This window comes from Lepisma saccharinum, chromosome 4 (assembly GCF_977018435.1).
Source record: "Lepisma saccharinum chromosome 4, izLepSacc3.1, whole genome shotgun sequence".
In the NCBI taxonomy this organism is placed as follows: Eukaryota; Metazoa; Arthropoda; class Insecta; order Zygentoma; family Lepismatidae; genus Lepisma; species Lepisma saccharinum.
In genome coordinates, this window is record NC_139232.1 from 54,917,721 (window position 1) to 54,943,886 (window position 26,166).

The 26,166-nt window shown below is 39.2% G+C and overlaps 1 protein-coding gene across 2 annotated transcripts in view; it reads right to left on the reverse strand.

The window, feature by feature from the left end:
* The window catches only part of LOC145987156 (deoxynucleoside triphosphate triphosphohydrolase SAMHD1-like), a 295,372-nt gene that overhangs the window by 251,518 nt on the left and 17,688 nt on the right, over positions 1-26,166 (reverse strand). The gene's annotated exons all lie outside the window — the stretch shown is intronic.

The following is a 26,166-nucleotide window of genomic DNA, read 5'->3' on the forward strand; positions in this document are numbered from 1 at the left end:
CATTAGGCATTTTTGTTTTAGTGGTTATTTATTATTGAATATCTGATTCTTAATTCTATAAAAAAAGGTATAAGCTTGTCATATGACCCAGGGACCTCAATATATAAGCAGTCACCAGCAGAAACAGTATATACAGTGCCAGAAATCATGTTTGAGTGCTTAATTCTATAAATATTTCTCCCTACTAAAATCTTGACATTACCCTCAGGGGTTGTAATAAATTGCAATTGACCACCTACAGGTAATTGGTAATGATTTAAATTATTGTTAAATATGTACAATGTTTTACCTGTTTCATCATCAACATCTGTAAATATGCTGTTCAGATGAATAATTAACAAAGCACTTAGTTTAGATATTATATCAGAAGAGGGTTGTGGTGTTGGCAGGTCCATAATAGCCTGTTTTTTGAACCAAAATAAGTTCATAGGCATGTTTATTTATTTCAAATCATGCTCTGTAATTGGGCATTGTTTGCCACTTTTCAAATCACAATGACCCCATGGTAAAGTATGTATGCCACATGATAAAATGCATCTCTTATCATCATGTGGGTCCAGAGCCACTTTTCTTACAATATTTGTAGTCAACAAGTGATCCACACTCTGAATTCTGGATTCTGATGTTCTGATTGTGCTACATAATTTGAGGCAATTTTTGTAATCTTCAAATTCAAGCTCTTTGTCTACAGTCACTCTGCCAATGCCCTTGGCCTTTTTGGCAACAGCGCCACTACATGTTTCAAAACTGTACATCTTGGCCCTTAACCCATCAAATGCCACAATAACATCACCAAGTGTCTCATCTTTTAACTTGCCAGGCACCTTTTTGTTGTGGTGTTGAATCTCTGTATGTTCACTGGTATCAAAATATTTAAACAATTCAGGCTGTGTTATATCTTGATAAACATCTTCTGTTTGAATATCAAGAACAAAACTATCTGTGTCCATGCACATCAGTTTTACACGATCCTTATAAAAAGGCTTCAACACATCATAATACAATTTTAACATGTGTAATTTGGCCAATTCCAATATCACAGCCCCTACATCAATAGGCTTATCAAACTTAATCTTTGTTTTTTTCATGTTCAAAAGCGCCATATTCTCATCATAAATTCTTCTGTAATTGAAGTTGGGCTTTGCAATCAATTTTTTGCTCCGGCTTGGGTCAGTAATTATTTTAACATCAATATGTTTTCTGACATTTTCAATTGTTTTGCCATACACTGAATTGACCATCAATTTAAACAAAGTTTTATCAAATTGGCTCAATGCAGATTTTCGAAGCTCTGTGTTTGTATCAATATATGGCTTCAACCATCTTGAGTGCCTGAACCTCAAAACTTTTCCAATTTTGGTCACTTGAACACCATGATTCATCAGGAACTGGAGGTTTTTGTAATATATGACATAATCCTGTTTCGGCTCTAGAGTCATCATCAATTTCTTCTGTTTAGAGCCAGGTGAACACTTAACCTCGGGAATTGGGGGCAGATCAGAAAATATGTTGTGTAAATCATCAGGAATTGTCAGATCAAACTCTAAGAACAGGCCATAGTTACTGTCATCAAAATCCTGAAGATCTTCAATATTAAAATCTTCAACCCACTCAAGCCCTGCATATGGCAATTTATCCATCATAGCATAACCATAGAGGCTGTTGGCATCTACATACAGTATATAATTTGCTGGCAGTGCTGGATCATAATCAGGAATATATTTGTTATTTGCTCTGGCATATCTCTGAGAACATTGCACCATGCCTCCTCTTATACATTGTTCCATAAACAGATACATGTCTTGATCCTGGATCAGATCCAATTGCATTTTAGTGTTTAAAAACATTGCAGACCATGCTAGGCCCGGAGCACTGTAAAAATACATTGGATCCAGCTTATAATTTTGCATGGAAGATTTTCTAAATGCCTGAAGTATATCAGCTAAGAGAGTGACATCAAGTTTTAAATAAGCCTTGTGATAATCACCAAATGTCTGGCATTTTAAATTGTTCCACATCAACTGGGCATGGTGATAATCTTCATCAGTGATTCCAGATCCTCTGATTTTGCTGTAAAACTCTTGTTGTGGTGGCAGAGAACACTCATCAAATTTAGAAAAATCTGTAACATAATCATATGGATATACACCCTTCCGCCTAATTAATTTCAGGTCCTGATTTGGAAACAAAGCACATGTGATTTTGAATTGATCATCAGATAATTGAGTGGCCAGTGTAGCCAGGCTAGCAGACAGAATTCTGTATGAATCAAGAAATCTTAAGTGAATAGGAACACCATTCACTTTAATTATTTTGCTAATGGCAATATATTTTTCATTATTTTCAGCTAAAATATTTAAATTCTGCTTGTCAAACCCCTCGTACCTGATCAAATGATGAAAATCATAATTGGATGCACCATGGCAAAATATGGGGACAAATTTTGGTTTCTGGATCTTAATATTACAGCTATTACACAGGGCCATTAAGAATTTACCATCTGTATGAGAATGGTGATGTACCTTGATATTTGTATCTGAAAATTCAGAAGCACATACCGGGCATTTTTCTGCATTGTTGAAATCTTCAATCTGTTTCTCTGTTAAAGGCAACATGGGTTTTGATTTTAATAAGACATTAGATGCTATGTCATGGCACTCATTTTCAATTTTTTGTGCAAATTTTTTGATGGCATCTGCTCCCATGTATAAATATTTTTTACTAACAACACCATCCTGTACAACAACATAATAAAAACTAGAAGGTTCATGTAACTGGTATGATGTACTTGAAGATTCCTCAGGATCTGGGCTGCAGAATGCAAGAGGTTTGAGATTTGATTCAAAATCACAGACTATATATGCTGGGTGTTCCAACAAGGCTTCAAATTTTTTGAATTTGGCATTTTCACTTGGATTAGGCATCACCATATGAACAGGTTTATGGTTGCCACAGTATTTCAGATGCTCAATTAACTTGTTTTTAGCAATTTCTGCATTTTTTTCACGAACCCCATTTACCATTTTTTGATCATCAAATACAGTTAAACATCTTCGGCACAACTTAAATGTTGTATTAAATTTGTCTAGTTGTGTTCTGACTAAAGCTTCAAGATTATGTATCAGAGTATAATGGCGTGTATCATCCCTTTCAATTAAGAGCAGATCAATCGGAACAGCAGAATCATCATCAAATGTACTGATTCTGAGAGGATCTATCAAGCAATTGCCACGGCCAGTAGAACAAATAAAAACATTAATAGATAATTGTTTACCATTAATATCCCTGGCCTTTTTTTCAAATTTATCAATATTCTGAACAGACATTGGATATTCTAAACCCTCCATTGCTTCATCAAAATCATTTTCATGTTGTTTATAATAAGTTATTCTATCAGGATTCCTTGAAACTGGATACAAAGCAGCTAAAATACACCACAAAAAGCATTTCTCATCATTATTTTTTATATTAACCACGGCTTGTTTGTTTTTAATATTGGCAGGTAATGGCAAATATGTAGATCCTTGTAATAGGCTGAATTCAGAAATGTTAACATATAACTTGTGTGGAGATCCGCGTAGGCTCCATCCAGACTCTTTTGCTGCAAATTCAGAGTGTTTAATATTCAATTGATCTATCAAACTGCTTATTATTTTGTCTGAACTTGCATTTGAATATACCGGTACAGTTTCTGTTATGTGGGGCTGTGTAAATTTTGTGCCATTTGGCTTCTTATATTGTGTAAACAATTTGAGGGACAGCTTATAAGAGCCATTTTGTGCATTTAGAATTGCCTGCACATCAGAATTTATACTGTTCAAAAAATTCTTAATATCACATTTTGGCTCTGATACAAACCGGTGATCTCTAAGTTGGCCATTAAAACTGCTATGGATGGGTTCATAGCGTGGCTGCTTTGCCGGTCCAGCATTAACAGGTGTTTCATGCTTCCTTTTCAGACGAGATGTAGATGGTTGTGGGGGCAATGTTGATGACTGTTCATAACAAATACACTTATGCCATTTGTAATAAGCCTTGCTTAATATTTTATGGCATCTTGGACACATATTTGTGGCCTTTCTGCATTTCTTAGGGTCACAAATATGCCGGTGTCTAGACCAATTAGAACTAGATATATTTTTCTTGCATTGATTGCAATATTTTTGTTTTGGCATTTTTGTTGTTTGTTTATATAAAATTTCCTGGTCCAAAAAAAAAAACAGAACAATTATAACAGCAATTAGTGGCTGAGCTGATGCTTTTATACCCAAACAACAGCAATAACTAGGCTCTGGTGATCCCCAATATAAAATAGTTTTGCTCTTTTATGCTGTTGTACAACACACTTTACCAGGTTTCAAACCTCAGCTGTATATCAGCTAGCAGTAAATATTCTCAAAATATCACATGTGGGGATATTATTCTGCCACATGTATTTCAATCTCACACATTTTACCAGGGTTCAAACCCAGAGCCTCTTGATTACAAGGCAATAATACCAACACTTTGCCATCAGGGGAGGCCCACACACACTACCAGGTTTCAGACCTGGGGGCCTCTTGATTACAAGGCAACAAGACTAGCACTTCTCCATAGAGAGGTCTTAAACCCAGAAGCCTTTGATTATAAAGCATATAAGCTATGGGACTATGTCCACATGCAATACACATTGAATATCAGAACCCAGAAGTTATGAGCTGTATATCAGCTAAATACAATTCAAAGTTGGACTTTGAAACTGTGCAATGAATAATCTGTAAGTCCCACTCGTGTATATATTATCAGAACGAGACAAAACCTGAATCCAATTCAGGCTTATGACAACATGCAAGAGGCCAATGTTCTTTTTACTACCCTTGGAGTCAATAACATAATGGAATGTATGGAAAATTTTCTCTGAAAGAGCACAGTGTAGATTTTATCTCATGCATGCAAGCATATTAAATCTCCTAGGCGTGCATAATTTATTGCTGGCCGGGACATGACTGATCAAAGATTAGAAAAAACATGCAAGCAATTTGCAGCCTGACCTTGTCCTATTGTATTGATCTGTAAGTTGAAGAGTATGAGAATATAAGCATTTTTGCCTTAGTTTTTAAGTGTAGCCAAAACAAAATCAAGAAGAGGCATATTTTTGACAAGTTTATGGACAACAAACTGAGAGATGTAGCTTTTACATACATGGGCAAATCTGTCTGAGGGGAGTTCTACACTAGAATTCAAAATTCTTTAGATTTAAATATGTACACACATGGCCGATTGGGCTATATGCCCCCTCTTGACATAATTTTAAGTGTGGGCAAATCGGGGCATATGAACTCTTCTTTTCTACACTAGGATTCAAAATTCTTGGGGATTAAGAGCATATCACACTTGAAGAAATGGGGAATAAGAGGATCTTGGCATAATTTTAAGTGTGGGCAAATCGGGCTGTTTAATCAAATGACCTCTTCTTTTCTACACCTATAAGTGGTGCTGGTTATAGCATCAATTACACTACTGCACATTTTTGTGAAAAAGACTATGTGCGAGATCTAAAAGCAGAACTTCTTGGTTTACCGCCAAAGAAAGTGCTGAAGCCAACTGCAGTGCCATCGCTAAAATTAGATCCAATTTCTTCAGTGTAAATTAATCGAGAAAGTTGTTTGGTGGATTCTCCTGGACCTTCCTCTTCACAATGTGTTTCTCGTGTTGGACTTGCTGATCAGGTATGTAGAGATACACGTTAAGGAAACGTGCCCTAAACAGGCTAAAATTGTGTCGCCAAAAAAGAGAAAATTAGATGTAGGTACAGAAACTGCAATCAATGTTTCAATGTTGGAAAAAAGAATCGAAGATTTAAGAAAGACCAACACGCGTCTACATAATGAAGTAAATAGTGTAGCGTGACGTCGGGTAAGGTACGGGATCGAGTCACGCCGGGACGTAGCTCAGATAAATACGATAGGTCTTAAGTTTGACTTGGCTAACCACCTCTACCCTTAAGGGAGCTGATGAAGGATTGTTGGGAGCCTGTGATGTTGAACGCTACTCACCCCTTGCTGTAGGTCTGGCCCTCGGCTTCTGGCGACGGTGACGGTGATAGGTGCCCGCTGGAGAGATCGAAGATGACGATAAGAGACGGCAGGCAATTCGGCGACTTGAATTGTAAATGAACTGCAGATTCTTCGGCTGGCTTAATCCGGACTGCTTATGGACTTCTCGCTTGTTGCCGCCTCGTAACGTAGGGATCTCTCAGCAGGCCGTCGTCGTCTTCTCGTCGATCAGTTTGGTGGTGATATTGGAGCGAAGTGAGAGATCGATTTACCGTCTCCAGCGGTTTTATACATTGGATTTGAGTCATACTTTGGTGGACTTTGCACCTCCACTGTGCACCTGGGGTATCCCTGGATGCAGATGGAAATTTACAGTGGAGGTGCACTCACCGCTGGCGAGGGCCGTTGCCTTGCTGACTGTGCAGAGCCGAGTGGAAAATTCTTGTTGCTCGGCTCTGCATCCGGTGGAATGTGGAGTGAATGAGCGTTCAACTTGCGAGCTTCTGAGCGATGTTTGAGGCAAATTAATGTTTCTACCTTTATGCTCCCAATTCCTTCATCAATAGATTGAAAAATAGAAACAAGAACTTGCAACTTGCTTTAAACAAAAAAACAAAACATGTTCAAACTCTAGAAAGTAACCTGAACGCGAAAACTACAAGAAAAGTCACCAACATCTTAAAAAAAGTGTTCACTGATTCTCAAATAAAATGCTTAGTACATGGTCAAAAGAAATCCAAATGGACTAAAAATGATATAAGTAAAGCTTTGACTCTTCGTTCCATTTCAAAAAAGTGTTACATTTATCTGCGAAATACAGTTGGTATACCTTTACCTGGACTTTCAACACTGAGAAGATGGGTGTCGAGTTCCTTTCGTTGCCGGCCAGGTATTTTATGTGATGTGTTGCACTTAATGAAATCGCAAGCAGCAAAACTTAGTGAGGGGGAAAGGTTGTGTGTTCTAAGTTTTGATGAGATGAATGTGGATGCGCGGGTTTGCTATGACCAGGAAGAAGATCGAATTTACGGTCCTCATAGTCAGGTTCTCGTTGCTATGGTCCGTGGGCTTTGTAAAAATTGGAAGCAGCCTGTTTATTTCGATTTCGACGTAACAATGACCGGCGACTTGTTGAAAGAAATCATACAAAATATCGGTCACATAGGATTCACAGTTGTTGCGGTTGTTTGTGACATGGGCGGCAAAAATGCAAAGACCTGGAAAGTTCTTCACATAGATTACAAGAATAGCTGTTTTGAAAATCCTGCAGATGCATCTAAACGAATATGGGTTTTCGCAGATGTTCCGCACATTCTAAAATTGTTACGAAACCATTTCCTTGATGACGAAATTACGCTTCCTGATGCAAGCATATCGGGAAATCCATTGTTGAGCAACTTTTGTCTTTAGACAGCGCTGAAATAAAACTATGCCCGAAGTTAACACTTGAACATTTATCTGTTTTCGGTAGAGAACGCCAAAGGGTCCGGCTTGCTTGCCAGTTGTTTTCCAATCACGTTGCACAGGCAATAAGATATCTTCTGCCTGATCAGCAACATGCTGCAGACTTTTTCAAACTTGTCAATGACGTGTTTGATGTGCTCAACTCTAGAATTCCAAGGAATCACGACCAGCCGCTAGCCAGTGGTTTCGGGTTAAATTTACAAGTTCAAGAAGCATTGTTGCGCAAGTTCTATACAGTTGTGGAAAAAAATGAAAACTGGTAAAAGCAAAACTATGCTCCCGTTCCAAAAAGGCTTTCTTATGTCGTTTCGTTCGTTGCTAGGATGTTTATCTGATGTTAAGAAAATCTATGGTGTTGAATACATTTTAACTTCGCGTTTAAATCAAGACTGTGTTGAAAACTTCTTTTCCCAAATAAGAGGTATTGGACGAACATACGATCACCCCTTGCCAGTAGAATTTAAAAGTCGATTGCGACTTGTCATAATGAGCCGCAACATAGCAAATATTTCCCTAATCAGTTCTGCGCCTGTTTCTCAAGAAGATCGTGATGATTATCTAACGTCGTATCTCTTCAGTGGACTGACTCCTGGCATGGAAGAAGTTATTAATATGATAGAGGGAGATGCAGATGTTAGGGAAATGACACTTGAAGATCTACCAACATCAATTTCAGATGATGCACCTTCCGAATGCTCAGCTCAAGGCCTTCGCTATTTAGCAGAATACATTGCAATGAGATGCCGCCTTGTTGATCCATCTCTGGGCAATTCTAGTGGTGAAAATATGAGACTCATCTCACAAGATCATAGCAATGGGTGGATTGAAAAACTGTCGCGAGGAGCATTAAATGTACCATCGGATAGCTGGCTGGAAACAGTTAAACAATTTGAAATAGTCTTCTTAACCTTGCACAGCAATAGTTTGTCTAATAAACCATTTGTCATGAACAGTTTGTTCAAGATACTATCAGAAAAATATCCGCAGCTTCATCCTGAAGTCATTAAAACCTATTCAAGAACTCGGACTTTCATTCGCATTCGCCACCTGAACGCAGCAGCTAGGGCTCGAAGGGCAGTGCAGTTACACCGGAAGAAGGCTCGGAAATGGCAGGCTTCAGAAGTTAATTCATCCAAATTAAATTAAACAGGTATGTGCTCTCTTTAAATTCAAATCATAGTTCACAAATAATTTGATTAAAAGTTTTATAAGTATATGTTTTATTTAATAACGTATTAATTGGTGCATTCTTCTCCAGCATAGCTATAGGCAGGTGGGGGGGGCAGGAACTCCCCCCTATTCTCGTTCGACAATTTCTCTCTCTCTCTCTCTCTCTCTCTCTCTCTCTCTCTCTCTCTCTCTCTCTCTTATCTGCCCCCAGTAAAACGACAAAAATAAATGAATGAATGAATGCTCTTTTAGCCAAAATATGCATTTTTGTGTCGTATGTAACGGAATAATAAACATCATTGCCCCGGGAAAATATGATTTACCCCTCCATCTTTTCTATTGCGCCGTCACTAGCTACAACATATTTTGATTTCTATTGTTCCCACATATTTATTTTAATTTTAGTATTGTGAATCATATTCCACTGTGTTACCTCACGTAGCCACGCACCCCCTCCCACACACGTACGATTTCAGTTGTATGTTTTAGACTAAGCTTGTCAAATGTCCACTTATATCTTTGTATTCTTGAGCCATTTTAAAAAAATCATTTCGCCCTTTCTTCTGGACTATTTCATAGCAATGTTTTCCCACTGGAAGCCCCTTTGCAGATCGAGATCCAGGGCTATAGCCTTCCCAAGCCACCGTCACCTCCAAATACTGTCCTGGCCTCATGAAAGAAAAATATATGTATTTATACGAAATATTAATTTGATTTGTCAGTTTCTTTTTTCGAACAGGAATAAGTTTTAAATTTAAATAGCTTATAAATTTACACTAGCAATTTTGATTAAAGGTTTTGCGTAACCCTAAAAGTACATTTAGAGACTGCAAGGTCAACTCTCGATATTTCAGATATATTAATAATTTTCATCACAACGTCTTGTAGTGATTATTTGTTACTTCAATAACCTCTTCGCAAATGTTTCTCGCACATTAAAACATAGATGCCATATGATTGTCATTTTCTGTTCATTTCCTTGTAATGTTGACCTCCGTGGCGAAGTGGTTAGCACAACGCTTTACGATGCCAAGGCCCCCCCAGGTTCGAATCCCCGCCTGGGCATGGGTCTACTTTCCTTTCTTCAATTTCATCATATCATCACGCATCCTCATCTTTGCGATTAGCCATATGTGACAGATAAGCGAAGTAAAATAAACTAAGTCTATTAATCAATTATTTTTTTAAAACTCCTTAATTCTTTCTTTAGCATGCCATGTTCTTGTTAAAATTATATTACGATTTGTAAAATGACGAAATTCTAAAGGAGAACACGCAACTTTCTTTGTAGCGCATCGGTCAGAAAATTTCAGGAATATGGATTTTCAAAATACATTTTTTCACATGTACTTTGCACCCTTTTAAAAGTATCGCGTTTTCAATTATGTTACTAATCATTAAAAGGATACCTCAATACCATCTTGGAGGATGACAATTATTATTTTCACCCTCCTAAAAGTAATCATATACTTTCGCTCTCTGAATCTCCCATATAAATGCTAGCGTCCGTCTGCTTCAGCCGAGCTCACTCCCTCTCTGGTGACGTCACGCGTTCGTGCAAGATCGGCAATCTTCGGATGGCTTTACCTAATCTCTATCTACCTTGGTTCCAGCAGAGGCATTCGTACAGTAAGAAGCTCCCTTCTCGTTCCTCGAGCAGGGCGACGGTGATCGGATCCGTGTCGACGCACGAATTTGACTGTGGCTTTTGACTGGTGTCTGGGCATGGAATAAGTGGGTATAATAATTTACTTTATTTCGGTTTATGTTAATGTTATTGACCGGTCATTTTTAGTGCAGTAATGATTTTCGGGAATAGTTTCTTTTTTTGAATTGTCCATTTAGTATTTTGAAACTCAATGCACTTATTCCATGCGAAACGTAGCACAGTTAAAAATTGGACATCTTGATTGTTGGGAATTTCGTCGATAGAATAACGTAAGGATTCCGATCACCAAAATCTTAAACATGCCTTTGTATTTATTTAATGGGGGTTCATTGTTATAATTTTAACGACATGTAGGATAAAAGGGAATTATTTATTTTTCCACGTGGGTTTTATTATATTGTACAGACAGTTATATATATATATATATACTCGCGTACTTTCGACGTGGCCTTTGGCCACGTCTTGTACGCTCACATGGGTGACCTTCAGCCACGTTGTGGGCGCAATCATATTATAGATGGGGTAAAATATCTGCATGTTGTATTGGATGAAGGAGGGACAAGTGAATAAGTTCGCTAATTTGAAAAGTTTAAAAAGTAACTTTATGTGTGTATGGTCTCTAATAAGGTACAAATATTCAGAATATTATTGTATATTTTCTTAATAATAAACTGAGTAAGTAATAACCGTTTCAAGATAGTTAGTTTGATATCTTGCATAAACGAATTCAATAGCGACACTAAATTGGAAATGCAATATTTACGTCTTTTGTTATTTTCAAATTTTTGAACGTAATTAGAAAATATTTATTTTTCGTCATTTCCCTAAAATTCCTACCTTGCCTCTGACGTTTGTATTTTAAAGTACGAAAAGTCTAGCATAATTCACTTACAGTAGTTTTCTGGGTGAAATAAACTTTCTTTATGTTGCCTAGCAACTTCCGTTTCCATGGTGAACAACAAGAACAGCAAGCTCTAAGGAATTTCATGTCATTATACCCCATAAACATTTAGTTAAAACAACCACGATGTAGATAATATTTTCGCATTGAGTTCATCAACATATACGTAATTGTGTCTGGGCTGAAACTCCTTATTATGTAGATGTCACCCTTGTTTCAGGCACCTTTTCAAAACCAGGAGTTCATTCATCTGTGTGCCATTGATCTATGAGAAATATAATGTATCTCGACAATTAAGAATTGAAGGAAACAATGTGTGCAAAAGAAATGCCCGTGGCAACGGTTGCTAAGGACGTGAGAAAAGGGCATTTTCACCCTTAAGGAAGGGCTGATTGAGCGATTTTTGAATTTTCTCGGCCTTTTGGGACGATTTCATGGGGGGTCGTAATCGGGCATTTTTCGCCTCCGGGGCTTCCTTCATGGAGAACATTTATGTCAGTGAGTGGTGGGATTGGGGCTATATATATATTGGATATATATATATATATATATATATATATATATATATATATATATATATATATATATATATATATAGGGAGAGATCTTTGTCAATTGTTGGGGAGAAGTTTCTAATTGTACGGGCGATGATTGGTTATAATAAATGACCATTAAAATGAAATTTGACGTATCCAATTGATCTTATATTTACGTTCTTTAGCATTTCACCTTGTTTGGATATATATATATATATATATATATATATATGTGTGTGTGTGTGTGTGTGTGTGTGTGTTGAGAGCGTTTTTTGTTTTCGTGTCTAGACGACCACGAACACGGAAACCAATATTAAATCTCGACTATTAGATAAGCTGGGAAGTATATGGTATGGTGGGGATTGGTATTCGAGATCCACGTTAATTTTTTTTTGAGTCAGCATAAGGGGCCAATTATATCTGTGGTCATCGTTTTGGAATTAATGATGATTTTACCCCAGTGGCAATATATGGTGGAATAGAGCAAAAAGAGGAAAGGGTTGTGGGTTTTTGAACATTCGTACAGATCTAGTTTTTTTTGACAACCAACCTTTTTGTGGCTCTAATTTTGGCCAGTGCTGATGTGAAGTGGTCGTGGAATTACTGGTATAACAAAACCTATTTCCATATTTTTGTTTAGCTTCCAAAATTTATTGTTTTGTTTTAAATATCAACTGAGGACTAAAAGTGGTAAACGTTGTAAGTGCCAAAAGCGAAAGTGTTGGGAAATCTAATCGTTCCCCACATGAGCCCGTCAGAACGTGCACACTAGTGACCTCTTTACACGCCCTTTGAACTACTTAGAGGGCTACCAGCCACATTTAACGTTTACCACATTATAAAGCATGGCACATTTCACAGTTTAACGTGGAAAACGGTGTTTGAATTATTCTGGCACTTACAGCGTTTACCGATTTTTGGCTTCAACTCATTCAAATACTCAGAAGGAATGAGGACCTCAGTTCTAAAGTATTTTATTTTTTATTTTTAATTCACTATAGTTCATAATGTAATAAAGACAAGCCCCTAGGTTATATCTTCCATCCTTGAATGTAACTGTGTTTATATCAATTTCATATTTCATGTAAATTACAATGCATTATGTAAATATCTCTTTATATTTTGTTTTTTCCGTGGTGGTTCAGATCTGAAACATTGAGTGTAAACACAAACGGCTTCGTTTGGAGTGGTGCGGTAGCCGGGAGGAATGGAGTGCTGACGAGTGCCGTCGAATCATGTTCGTCAGTAAATCTCGGTTCTGTAGAACCACGGATGACCACCGTGTGCGAATTAGTGCTATCAAAATATGCAATCCAAAAAAAATTGTGCTACTTTCATATACCAGAAAAATGAAAATGATTCTGGGTGAGGCTAACTTCACGGTGGCCCCACCCACAACAGCACAAATTACGAAACATGTGCTAAGATTTAGTGCTAAATTAGTGCTGATCAACCCACATGAAACAAAAATTAGTGCTATTAATACAAGCAAGTTATTAGAGCTTTATTGATTCCTTTAATCTGTGCCGCCTGTGAAGCTAGCCCCACCCGCAACACCCAAAAAAGGTTAAAAACCCACGCCAAGATTTAGTGCTAAATTAGTGCTGATAAACCCACATGAAACAAAAATTAGTGCTATTAATACAAGCAAGTTATTAGTGATTAAATTGATTTCTTTGATCTATGCCGCCTGTGAAGCTAGGTCCACCTACAACACACAAGAAGTTAGAGACCCACGCCAAGATCTAGTACTCAATTAGTGGTAATCAACCCGCTTTAAACAAACATTACTGCTATTAATTAAATAAAGTTATTAGTGATTAATTGAATCCTTTGATCTATGCCGCCTGTGAAGCTAGCTCCACCCACAACATCCAAAATGTTTAAATTCCACGCTAAGATTTAGTGCTAGATTAGCGCTGATCAACCCGTATGAATAAAAAATTAGTACTATTAAGACAAGCAAGTTATTATTTATTAATTAATTTCTTTGACCTATGCCGCCTGTGAAGCTAGCTCCACCCACAACACCCAAGAGTTTTAAGAGGCACGCCAAAATTTAGTGCTCAATTAGTGCTAATCAAATTGCATGAAACAAAAATTAGTGCTATTAATAAAATAAAGTTATTAGTGATTAATTGATTCATTTGATCTATGCCGCCTTTGAAGTTCGCCTCACGCACAACATCCAAAAGGTTAAACTCCCAGTTCAATATTTAGTGCTCAATTAGTGCTGATCTACCTGCATAAGGGGGAAATTGGTACTCTTATTACGAGTAAGTTTTTAGAGAATAGTTTATTATATTGGTGTTGCCTGACTCTTTGCTCTTATATTTGAGAACACCCCGCCTGTACCAAACATATTTTCAAGGTTGTCGTAATTAATGTTATATCAAGTGATTGCTGCTAAATGTTATGTTTCATGCATTGGAGAATTAAACTTGTGACACCGTCTTCTATAAATAACGATTAATTTTACTTGTATCTAATTGATTGAGTTGTTATTTCAAGTCCAATTTATGCACAACAAGAGTAGTCGGGAGGGACTGCACCTACAGTTTGAAGTTGGATCCGAACCATAATGTGCCTCCACCTGGTATCGAACTCGGGACCCCTTGATTACAAGGCGACGAGGCTACCAGTGTGCCACGGGGGAGGGATTTTCTCGTGTGTAAAACTATAAAAATGCTCTAAGATATTTAGGCTGAGTTTAAAATTTGGGTCCAAGTAATAAAAATTTCGAATTGATCACAGACACCATTTTGGGACTCGTCACATACGCTCCACATTCAATACATATTATACAGGGTGGCTCAATAAGTCACTTAACACCCTCAGTACAAGGCCACTGCGGCATGGAATTTGAAATTGGCGATGACCAATCGTTATCTGGCCAAGGGGGAACCACATTGACGCCACCCACACGGTCAGCGGCCATCTTCATGTCCGCCATCTTGAATTCAACTTCAGAATTTTAAATGGAAAGCGGGTCGTGCGACATATCAAAATGGGCTAGAATTTCACGAGAAATGCAATGGTGAAGGTTTTTTCGACGTATCTTTAACCAGTAAAAAGTTATGACTGAATTCTTGTACCAATTTGCTCCTTTTCGAGGTGTTAGAAAAATGCCTTAAAATTTGTTTAGCGCTTCGGTAATGCATCGAGATCAAAGTGACGTCTATGGAGAGACGTTCGCATGCCATTGCACATTATTTTAATCTGATACATCCATGAAGAGCTGTGCATTATGAATGGTTGTCGTGAACCATTTACAGTGTGACGCTTCCATTGAATTAAAAGTCCTTCACAGTGACAAGGCTAATGTTTATGTTCATAAGGAAGTTCATAAACAGAATATTCGATGATTTTTATCTGATAACCCATTTTCGACAGATCAAAGCTGAATGGTTAGTGCTGGTAAGTTAATGGTGTGGCGTGCTGTGTGGAACACGATTGGTTAGTCAATTTTCCATCAACGGAACCTTAAATACTTAGGGCTACTTGGATTTGTTAAATTAAAAAGGTTTTTTCATCCTTGCTTATGGAAGAAGGTACTTTTTACAGAGTTTTTTCAATAGGGAAGAACACCAGAACACTTATGGGAACGTTATGAACCAGTTTTTGTCCAAAGTTAGTTATCAGATGACAAGGGTCACATATTCTGTTTATAAACTTCCTTATGAACATAAACATTTGCCTTCTCACTGTGAAGGACTTTTAATTCAATGGAAGCGTCACACTGTAAATGGTTCGCGACAACCATTCATAATGCACAGCTCTTCATGGATGTATCAGATTAAAATAATGTGCAATGGCATGCGAACGTCTCTCCATAGACGTCACTTTGATCTTGATGCATTACCGAAGCGCTAAACAAATTTTAAGGCATTTTTCTAACACCTCGAAAAGGAGCAAATTGGTACAAGAATTCAGTTATAACTTTTTACTGGTTAAAGATACGTCGAAAAAACCTTCACCATTGCATTTCTCGTGAAATTCTAGCCCATGTTGATATGTCGCACGACCCCCTTCCCATTTAAAATTCTGAAGTTGAATTCAAGATGGCGGACATCAAGATGGCCGCCGACCGTGTGGGTGGCGTCAATGTGGTTCTTCCTTGGCCAGATAACGATTGGTCATCACCAATTTCAAATTCCATGCCGCAGTGGCCTTGTACTGAGGGTGTTAAGTGACTTATTGAGCCACCCTGTACATTTAAAGATTTATATACTTTTGGGCTTACCCGAAACTAGAAAAAATTATCAGTATTACATTACGTTTGTAGCAAATGAGAAATACTTTCTGAAAGAAAGAAAATCGATTTTCTAGAACTTCTTTGCTGATGAGTCTACACAAATAAAAGAGGAGAAAGGAAACGGAAGGGCACAAAAGAGAGAAGAGCAGAGAAAGGGGAAGAGGAAAAGTAAAGGAGGGAATAAAATAGAGAACAGAAGTGGATAGGAGAAGTAATGAGGACAAAGGAAAAAGATTCTAGGAGAGATGAAGAAAATGAAGCAAGAGGAGATACGAGGAGGAAACCGAGATGAGAGAAGAGGAGTTTGGAGAGGATGTGACGAGAAATATTTTTCAGCAACAAAAAATGTACTATCATTTAGGCACTTGATAGCACACGATATATTTTAACCCTAGCTTACCCGAGGAAGGCCAGGGAGTGCTGTCAGGGCTCACTACCTCTATTTTTCTATTTCGCAACTGTGAAATTTTTTATGAAAAATTGAAAATATTAAAAACTGAAAACAAATTACATTGTTCCCTACGGTGTTCTCAATATTTCTGTATTTCCTTCGTTCACAAAAACATATATGTAATGTAAATAGGAGGTACGTACAATGCATTAGGTGGACCTATCAGGCGTCATCTTTGAATCCGTGTTATTCGAGACACTCATGACAGTTACAGTGTAGAATAGGTTGTAAACGATAGTAATTTTTGTAATTATTATAATTAATAAACAATTTCCTCTCTATAAACAAAACAACATTAATAAAAAAAATGTTTTAAGTGAGTTTTAGCGAATGGTAAAATATGTGTGCGACACTCATGCAATAATTGGTTATTTTTTTATTAATGGTGGTATTTTTGTAATTATAATTAATTAATAAATAACTTCACATATATAATCAATAAAGAAAGCAGGATTCAATAACAAAACAGTTTTGGAATTTCAGTGATAAAAATGTCGATCTGTGAGCCCCCTTCTGGTAAGTAAGTTTGTCTTACAGCACCGGTATACTAGGGTTAATTAGCACAATAATAGTATTCAGGATATTAATAAATTATTCATAGCGATTCTGACTTTATATCCTTAAGATAAATCGCCACAACAAAAGAAAAAATATTTTTGAGCAACAGAAATGTACTATCTTTTAGGCATTCGTTAGCACACTATTTATTTTGATGAGAACCCAAATTGTAATGAAGATATAATGAATTATTCGTGCCGATTCTGGGTTGATATGAAGGTCGTCCACACGTTTTTTCCTTGGGGGGGGGGGGTAAGTTTTCATGTCTTGCTCTTCAGTCTTAGCTTCTTTATTATTATTATTATTGTTGCTCTACAAATCATAAAATTCAAATTGAATTGAAAAAACCTTGGCATGTATACAAGTTCAGGTTCGAGCCTATTATATAAATACGTGGTTTGAAAAGTTCTCGGAATCACCACCAGATGTCAGTGCTAGGACAACGAGGTTCCCGCATAGTAATAGGCCATCCTTTATTAATGAACACGTGGCGCGTCAGTGTTCTGGGTAGAGATCTGTGGTGCGGACGTCACTTTGTAGTTGTTCCCGTGCAGTGCTTTGTGAAGATGGAAAAAATTGAGATTCGAGCGGTGATTAAGTACTTCGTAAAGAAAGGTATGAAAGCAAAGGAAATTCATGCCGATTTTCTGAACACACTGGGGGACTCTGCTCCTTCATATTCAACTGTTGCAAAGTGGACAAACGAGTTTAAATTTGGTAGGGACAGCTTAGAAGATGATCCACGTAGTGGTCGCCCAAAATGTGCTACTACCCCAGAAATTATTGAAAAAGTGCATAAATTGGTCATGGAGGATCGCCGACTGAAAGTGCGTGAAATTGCTGAAGCTATAGGAATGTCATCCGAACGGGCGTATCACATTTTAACAGTTGAATTGGATATGAGAAAATTATCTGGAAGATGGGTGCCGCGACTTTTAACACAGGACCATAAACGCATCAGAGTGGACATTTCCGAACAATGTTTGACTCGTTTTAAGAGAAACCAAACAGATTTTTTGCGCCGGTTTGTGACGACAGATAAAACGTGGGTCCACTACTATACCCCAGAGACAAAACAACAGTCAAAGCAGTGGAAACATGTTGATTCACCACCACCAAAGAAAGCAAAGGCAATACGGTCGGCCGGAAAGGTAATGGCGTCAGTGTTTTGCGATGCGAAAGGGATTCTGTTGATCGATTATCTTCCCACTGGTCAAACAATTACGGGACAATACTACGCTAATCTCCTCGACCAACTAAGGCATAAGATACGGGGAAAGAGGCCAGGTTTGGCAAGAAAGAAAATCATCTTGCATCAGGACAATGCGCGCCCTCACACAAGTGTCGTTGCCATGGCAAAAATTCATAAACTTGGTTACGCCTTATTCGCCTGATTTGGCTCCCTCAGACTTCCATCTTTTCCCCAAACTCAAAAGTTTCCTCGGTGGACGGAGATTCTCTACAAAGCAAGAACTAATAGCCGAAGTTGACACGTATTTCACAGGCCTGGAGGAATCTAATTTTCGAGATGGGATCAAGGCATTGGAACATCGCTGGACCAAGTGTATTAGTGTACAGGGAGACTACATTGAAAAATAAAAAAAAATCACTTTTGTAAGTCGTTTCTTTCTATTCCATTCCGAGAACTTTTCAAACCACCCTCGTAGAAACTGGATTCGCCTTCCTTCCTTTTCATAAACATCAATCACTTTCTTGATAAACAGTCTTTTTTGAACTTTTTCACAATGCACAGATATCAAATAGAGACCACTTAATCTGCTTTACTTCATGGTTTCTATGATCTATGTTTTTACGTGATGAAGAGTAATGCGAAATAGAAAGTAGAGGAAAGTGTGTGAATATGGAATAGGTTTGCACCAAGTTCATGAAATTTAGTTGCACCAAACCAGGCATCACAGGAAGCGGTATTGCGGTAGATGGGAAGGGAACAATTTTTTTTGGAGGAACAATTTGCGTAATATCTTTATGGACATCAAAAGTTTTGGGGTGCTACCTCTCACTCCTGTCTCATATACCTCTGATGTTTTGTACTACAACCTCTGCTCACAATGATATCGCTTCAACGTCACCTACACCTAGTACGGTACATCTGGTGAAGAAAGTAAATCCATGGATGGTTTATCCAGTGCCAATGATATAATTGAAGTGGTTGGTGTACAACACCCTCCTCCTTCCACGTAAATCCTGTAGATATAGTAGTATTTTAGATTTACAGAAACGGGATACATCATAATTACTTAATTTGTATTTATCTAAAAAGTTATGGATTAATATTCTGTGTTATAAGCCATTTTTTGTTCATTGCCTGTGGTATTCCATATTTGAAGCACTTTTACTGAGGATAGAATTTTTTACTCTTTTTTTTTTTTTACAATTTCACTTGTTTTCTTTCGTTGTTTCTTTTGTTACTGTTCTTAAGGTAACTGAATGGTGGATACTCTCAGAAACATATGAACGGTGAACCCGTTGTCCGGCTGCAGCCAGTTACGACCAATGGTGGGGGATGACATGGGGTGTTGTAGAGAGTACCCATTGGTGCCAACGTCTGGTCACTGTGGCATCTGAATGCCCGAGATGCCTGGCAATTGCACGATTCGACCAACCGGCCTCATGCAGTCTCGCAATTCGGTCCCTTTGGAACTCCGTCAAGTGCTGGTAATGCTGTCTGATGCATCTACGAGGAATTCTCTGTGTTGATCAACTTCCCTCACGGTGTTGTCTGACTGTCTGACGCTTCCCACACGCCTTACGAACGGTATCAGGCATGATAACTGTATCACCCGGTGGCACAACTAATGGACTCTGGTGGCCATTCTAGACGTTACATATCGTTACAACGCATTTACATACCCATCGACGTTACACACGTGTACGAAATTACGTCCAAATCGATCCTCTCCTTCTGAGTGCTTAACTTTTTTTTTATGTCAATGAGTGTATGTTTACCTATCAAAGATCGAACCTACGACCTCTCGCACCATGGACTTTGGGCCACGCTTAAAGTTAGTCACTCAACGCTCCTTTCTATGTGCGATGGTTCAAACATGATACTTATTTCTAAATTAATTGCTTATACCGGGTGTTTCATAACCTGAGGGGTTACAAAAATATATTGGAAGTAAACTATTGAACTTCCGTTAATGAATGTTCAATATATGCCCCACGGGTGATACAGCATGTGTATCCAGGTTTCATTTTGATGCAAGAAAATGACGTTTAACCGAGTAGACGATTATCGGTGTTCAAGTTCGGAAGATTCAACAAATGCCTGTCTGCTGCTTTAAGCGTTCATTTGATTAGTTAGCATGCACCACGTGACCCATACCACACATTACACCGCTCCAGAACGTAAAGTAAACTGTGCGTACACCAAGCACACTACTTGGACACCAGTGATGTGCGTCAACGCGTAAACAACGATTGTCTACATTCTTCGTATAGACAATGTAGACTATGTAAACTATGTAATGAACGTAGACAACATGACGCTCGGCGTTCTCCGTGCAAGGCACGGGCATCGTTCTAGAAGCAGCAACACACTTCAGCAGGTGGACATAGAGAGAGTGAAGTATTCCACTGCCCAGAAATAAGTATTTATTTGCGTTCAACCAATTCACTATGTATTAATTGAACTGCCAAATAAACTTTCAGCGACATACCCAAAAAAATGCGATGTCCGTAGAATGACAAGATTTGTTTTACTTCTATTTCCACCATTTCACACGTGGAAAAATCTGCTTTAAAGAGACATGCACTTTCCTATGCAGTAATAAGATAAAAAAAATTTTAACCTTCTCTTTCGTCAGTGTAAAAAATAATGTTAGTTTTCACTATGGCTGTCATTTGTTTTTCTTCCGGTAGTCCCTTTTGCTTCGTTAGTAAAAATTCGATAACTTTGATTACGTTGGATGGTCTTAAGTTAGTTATAGGCCAAGATTATCGACATGTTTGAAGAAAAAATACTTTCTCTTTCAAAGACCACTGGGATTTCTTCCTTCCCTGTTGTTTGCATTGTCTACGGTAGACTATGTAAACTACACTATGTGGAAGAAAGTCATTGGACACCCGGTTTCAACTCTGAAACGAACTCCTCATGGAAAAGAGACTACAGGCGGTTATATATACGGCAGCAGGAGCCTTCTCAGATTATTCGCTGATACTAAAATGATGGACAGGAAAGAGCTCAGCATGTTTGAAAGAGAGATCATAGTAGGCTGCTCTATAGGAGGAATGAGTATATGTAGCATAGCTGATGCCCGACAGGTCCCTAAATCAACTGTAACCTTTTTCATCAAGAAGTGGAAGGAAAAGGGACACTGCAGCAATGCACCACGAAGTGAAAGATCCACGAAATTGGACCACCGGGACAGGAGAGTGCTGAAGAGGGAGATTTGGAAAAACAGGACCCGTCCGATGTATTCGATTGCAGAAGAGTTTCAAAGTGCAACCAATTTGACTGTTTCGACCAAGACACTTCGCAAGGAGGCCCATGCGCTCAGTTATCATAGTCGAGCCGCTGCCCACAAACCCTTGATAACAAAAAACAATAAACGGCAGAGACTACGCTGGTGTAAAGAGAAGAGAAACTGGATGGTGGAGCAATGTCAGAAGGTTCTATGGAGCGATGAATCATGCTTCACACTGTTTCGATCAGATGGGAAAGTGTGAGAAAGGCAATTACCCAGAGAACGTTTGTTACCCAAGTGTGTAGTGACCACAGTGAAATATGGTGGTGGCGGCATCATGTTCTGGGGTTGTTTCAGCTGGCATGGCATGGGTCCACTGGTACCGGTGTATGGCCACATGACTTCTGCGTCCTACCGAGATATTCTCCACAACTCCACGCTCCCCACTTTGTGGCGTTTCTATGGAAACGAAGAATGTGTGTTCCACGACGATAATGCAACTTGTCATGTTTCCAGGGCTACCATGAAGTGGTATGCAGAAAATAATGTCACCCGACTGGATTGGCCTGCTCAGAGCCCTGACCTCAACCCTATCAAACATGTATGGGATGAACTGGAGTGCCGATTAGGGTCGCGATCGCCTCGCCCTTCTACACTTCCAGGGTTGGTGACTGTACTGCAGGAGGAATGGCGGAAGACCCCACTCGGTGTATTACATGAACTTGTGGCTAGTTTACCACGACGAGTGGCTGCTGTTATCGCTGCCCAAGGCGGACCGACCTCCTATTGATTGCAAAAAAACTGATGCCATCCGCTGACATGTGGTGTCCAATGACTTTCTTCCACATAGTGTATAAGCCAATGTAATCTTAGTGTAGATTACGCGTAGACAACGCATGTAGACGTAAACTTATAGTCTACGGCACATCACTGCTTGACACCAAATCAACGAAGTAGACAAGTCGGTGTTGCACCGTGTAACCAACTAGACGCGTGAGTGCAGAGGGAGTCAAGAAGTGCATAGTATAACTAACCAAAGCTCTGCATGAGACCCCGGAAGAAATCCGACCATAAGGAGTCGCTCCTATACTCTATCTTGGAAATCTTTGGAGCAAGGTCGCGCAGAAGGATAGAAAGAAAGTGGCCGGAGCGAAGCAGTAGACCCTGATACACACAAGTGGGAGCCGCAGTCTCTTCCCCCTCCACACAATCCCGTTCCCTCGAAAGTTTTCATTGCTCGAGCCCTCTTGCGCAGAGACTTGCTCTCGTTCCCTCGTTCCAGAGATTCCCGAGACAGAGTATAACAAGCAATAGGCACGCCAAGCAAGATGTAGTTCGTTGAGTAAACGAGCTTCTTTGAACGAGAATTCACAGACCTCGAAGACTGTCAGGTTTTTCTTTCTGTCAGGTTTTTCTTTCTGTCAGGTTTTTCTTTACCCAGTAGTTTCAGGAGAACAAAGTCACGTGAAATCAGTACTGCCGCCTATTTCCACCCGACTTAACTATCTAAAGATTATCTTATATCGTGTTGTTATTAATGCAGTCTCTAGAACTAGGTAACCTGCAACAACGTGAGCAAACGATGACTTGTTGAAATACACGAAAATTACTGTAAATACTGTTTTTATTGATATATTTATACACGGTGTTTCTGTGACCGTGTTACAGATTTGCAGGGATGGTGGAAGGGAACGAACCAACAAAACGAGATAGGGAACCCTGGTCCGGAAATGTCCCAGTGAAAAGTTACAAGCCAAAACCTTCGAAGGTCAGGCAGCCACGCACAACGCGAAGGAAACCCATAATAAAAAGGTGAAAGAATCCACCGCGCATGCAATGGAGTCCGTATCTTTTACCGCCATGATTAACTGGACCAGTGTACACTGCGTTTCTGAGAGACATCTTCCCCGAATTATTGGAACATGTCCCACTTCTCGTTCGTCAACGCATGTTCTTTCAGCATGATAGGGCCCGAGCCCAATTCATAGCTGGTGCTCGTGATATTCTGACGCAGACACTCCCACAGCAGTGGATAGGTAAAGGCGAACCTGTTGCATGGCCTGCCCGTTCACCTGATCTATCCCTACTTGATTTTTTTTCTGGGGTCGTGAAAGGTTTTCTCTACGAGGCACCAATGAGTAAAGGAACTCTTGGCAAGAATCCTTGCAGCCTGTGATCTGGTCCGAACGACTCCTGGGATATTAGAGCGGATGTGACAGAAGTTATTGCGACGCTGTCATGCCTGTATCAGCGAAACGTGATGTAAGAACCGTAGTAGCTGAAAAGTACTACATTGCACCTAACTTGGCGGTAAAATTCCTTTCAAAATGAAATTTTCGAAAACAAAACACATTAGTGCCCCAGAAGGGATAAAAACTCTAAGCAAGTCATGGGTAGTATAACTATATATAAAGAGGAAGGGTGTTTAATTGGGTTAATGAAATGACAAAATACAGAAAAAATGTTGCAACATTTTTCAGAGAAGTAAGCTTGAAAAATAAATTAGCTTAAAATAGGGGTCCGTGGTCTCATCCTACACCCACGATTTCGCAAGGATTTGTTTTTTTTAAAAAATGAGACAGTGTGTTGCAAATTCTGAAGACCAAAATTTTGGAGCGCGGAAACAAGTATTTACGACTGTAGAGTCGTTTAAAGTTGAGTTTTAACCATTTGAAGTTGCGAGGTGAAACAGTACTTGCGGCCATGTTAGTTTCGTTGCAACCGTACCGAATGATATAATATGTAAAAGTCGGTTTGTCAGGGCTATACCCAAAGAAATTTCATAAAAATTGCTGGCTCCAAAATTCCCGCCGATTCCGGGCTCTGCCCCTAGGGTAATTAATTGACCTACCGCCCTCTACCGCTACCGAGCCCCTGCCTTTCTCTATAGGGTTCCTTTGGAAGGTATGTTAGAAAATGGCCGGAGCCACCTGCCGAACACTATTTTTACCAAAAAATTAAACCTCAGAAGCAACTTACCTCTTTATCCATTATTCCATTCCAGAAGTCAATCATAAGTAGAAAAAGAAAATGTGTAGAGGTGCGCCTGTGACATGAATCCATGATGGAAGCCCTCAAAAACCGTGTTGACGTTACGTACGCAAGGAATTTTAATATTACAAAAACGTATGTTTCGTAGCACGTAGATGTGAAAAAATTACCTTCCGCGCTATTATGAAACACCCTTTTATTAGAAGAAACTTACATTTTGACGAAAATATTTGAGATGTGGCCGAAATCGAGGGTGTAAAATGTCACCACGGAGCCTAAAATAGAACCACCGCCAGTTACACAATGTTTCAAAATTGTATGTACGACCGGTAGAGGCACATAGTGGTTCCGACCCAAGTTTAAACTGTACGTCCAGTCCAGAATAGACTATCTGGGCCTAACATGGACTCAAGCAATACTAAAAGACTTTTGGAATCTAATAGTTGGCAACGGTGTCTGGCTCGTAGAACTGGAGGCGGTGCATAGTCGGAATGAATGTCCGCTGTCGATAGGATATCTGGGTAGTTGGAAGAAGCTGCAAAGCCTGCAGAAATCCGTGGGCTTTCGATTGTTGGAGCTTCAAAACCTAAAGCCTGTCTAAAGCCAGGGAGGGTCACATGAACCGCTGAACCATTTGGCTTTGTCCAGTTGCCGTGCTGAGGATAAATTCTCGTGGTATTCTGCGTTGGCAATTTTTTTCGTTTCAATTCGTTTTCGATACAGGTGACACCCTCAATAAGCTCGGCGAAACCTAATGGTTGCCGCCGCGTAGCAAGCGAATGTGTCTCAAATTCCCTGCCTCTCTCTAAAATGCGAGTGAAGGGTGCATGATGACAGGATAATGTGTCGTGTACGACTGGACCGCCCCCTTCCCCGAAACTCCCACAACTGAAGGCGAAAAGTTTGGGTTTCCCGAAGAATGTCCCTTTGCCGATCGGGTTTTTCTAGGCTACTCGCTAGGCAAGAAGAGAAGGAGAACTTTGTTCAGCGACCAGGCGGTTATAGTAAGAGAAATCAGCCGATGATTTGAGTTGATTTTTATGCCACTAAATCACTTTCTCAGTTCGCATATTAAGTATGAGTTTTTGTTTTAAGTCCACTTTATGCAAAGAAATGTTAATCGGGACTGGGCATAGAGTTTAAAGTGGTATCTGAACTACTTGTGCCTCCATCGGGTATTGAACTGGGAATCATTGTTTAAAAGGTGACGACGTTAGCTCTACGCCATCGAGGAAGCACCTGGCCACTCAAGTGCTGCACATGACATGATTGGTTGATTTGATTGATTGATTTGTTTTATTTTACTTCGCATTTCTCCCACTTTTGGCTAAGATGGGGATGAGTGATGATATGATGAAATTGATGAATGGACACTCACAAATATCCATGCCCAGGCCGGGATTTGAACCCGGGACCCCTGGCGTCGAAGCGTGATGTGCTAACCACTCAACAATGGAGGTCGGCTGCACGTGACATCAATCGGTCGTAAACTACACATTAGCTCCAACCACAAAACTGCGAATTGTGACTCCGATAATTCATTACTTATTTCTTCCCCCTAATTTGGCATTGTAACAAAAATCGCTGTGATTTTAATCATTAATAATATCTAGATTTCCAAATAGTTGAGGAAGGCGAACAACGGTAGTGTTGTGCGACTTTTGAAACAATCTACTACGCACTGAATTAAAATAGACAGACAGAGTAAT